The sequence below is a fragment of the Tenebrio molitor genome, unplaced genomic scaffold, assembly GCF_963966145.1.
Source record: "Tenebrio molitor unplaced genomic scaffold, icTenMoli1.1 SCAFFOLD_775, whole genome shotgun sequence".
In the NCBI taxonomy this organism is placed as follows: domain Eukaryota; kingdom Metazoa; phylum Arthropoda; class Insecta; order Coleoptera; family Tenebrionidae; genus Tenebrio; species Tenebrio molitor.
Window position 1 is genome coordinate 16513 of NW_027184224.1, and position 1615 is coordinate 18127.

General features: G+C 38.2%; 1 non-coding gene across 1 annotated transcript; it reads right to left on the reverse strand.

Moving 5' to 3' along the window:
- Positions 1-1387: 1387 nt before the first annotated feature.
- On the reverse strand, positions 1388-1508 carry LOC138141007 (5S ribosomal RNA). Its single transcript, XR_011162910.1, has one exon. It is a non-coding gene; the product is annotated as a 5S ribosomal RNA (ribosomal RNA).
- Positions 1509-1615: the final 107 nt, after the last annotated feature.

Genomic DNA, 1615 nt, shown 5'->3' on the forward strand with positions numbered 1-1615 from the left:
ATCGTATTTAATTGACGTCACAGTTACTTTGGCGAAACAGGAGCTCGCTTTTCGAAGGCATGATGAAAAAGACAGACGAATCAATTTGATATATAAAACCTAACAGGAACGGCTGGTCCATGAGGTCATTTGGGTAATGACCCCCTAAAAAATAAAGGTTTTACCCAACACCAGCCGCGACTGCAATGTACACAAGACTATGACTGCTACATATTATGTTATTTCAACCAAATCAGAAGTACAATAATTTTGAAAAGTAAGTGCAATGTATACTTCTAAATCTATCTAAATTTATTAATATGTAATTTTTTTTCAAAACTATCGATCTTTCTTTGAAACATTTTCAATTCACAATTCACTGTTGGAAGCGCTGTACTTTTTAGTATAAATACGTATACGAAAAATTAAAATAATAGTTGAATTAACACATCGTTAAATGTTACGAGGACATAGTTTTTGGATTACACAGCAAAATCTTGGAATTTCAGTCCGATATTACTCCATTGAGTCTTTGGACTCACAAATAAATACCTCGAAAAGCGACAAACATCTGTCTAGAACTTTTCTAGTAACCAGAGGGTATCGTAAACGACCCGTGTTTAGACCTCTTTCGTGAAAGTGACCGACCGCCGGCGCCGCTCGATTTCGTCATAAATCTCAGCCGTACCCCCCACGATAATTGACAAGTCTGTCATACAGCCCTACCATTTAAAACCTTTATTCTCTTCGTTTTAAAAATAGTTTCGCATGGTTTTTCTCTCTTCTCGTTTTACAATGGTCCAGTGACTAATAAATGAGTGTTGTGTTATGAGTTTGTTCGAGCTCAAAAAACGTGGTCGAAATTGTTTAACGTTTAACGAATGGTAAGTTATTCTAGTTTTTATGTTGGTCTTAACGTGTTAGGGGCCAAGAATACAACATTGTCTGTCCATTATAACATAGAACTGATATGTTGAATTCAGATCTCTAATTATTTAAAAACCAAAAAATAAAGCAGCAGTCAAAGTGGCATGTACGCGTAACCTAATATATATTTTTTTTACATTAAAAGATCGCCGTCTTCCTCGTCGCACTTACGACATTTGCATATGTTATCTTTGTTAAACTCACGGAAGGAATATAATGAACCGGTCACCCGTCCAAGTGCTGACCGCTGCCCGCGTGGCTTACCTTCGGTGATCGAACGACAACCTTTACCGTTTGACGAGTTTTTATTCTGCAATTGTTTACAATTAATCGACAAAAAAAATTGTTTTCTTAATTATCTAGTACTTTAAAGCTATGAATCTACATTATACGGGTCTGTGCATGTTTTCCGAATACCTGCACGAAAAACAAATCGGTTCGGTGGTTGCTATGGATTTCAAAAAAAACAAAAAGTGTTGGGGGGCAACGGCACGCGGTGTTTCCCAAGCGGTCACCCATCCAAGTACTGACCGCGCCCGACGTTGCTTAACTTCGGTGATCGGACGAGAACCGGTGCTTTTCAACGTGGTATGGCCGTTGCCGTGGTGTTTAGGTGTGATCGTTGGTGTAAAATATATTGCTTTTAACATTCCGATGCACGAATATGAACATTCAAAACGCGATGCGTTTCGTTTCCGTATGCACTTAC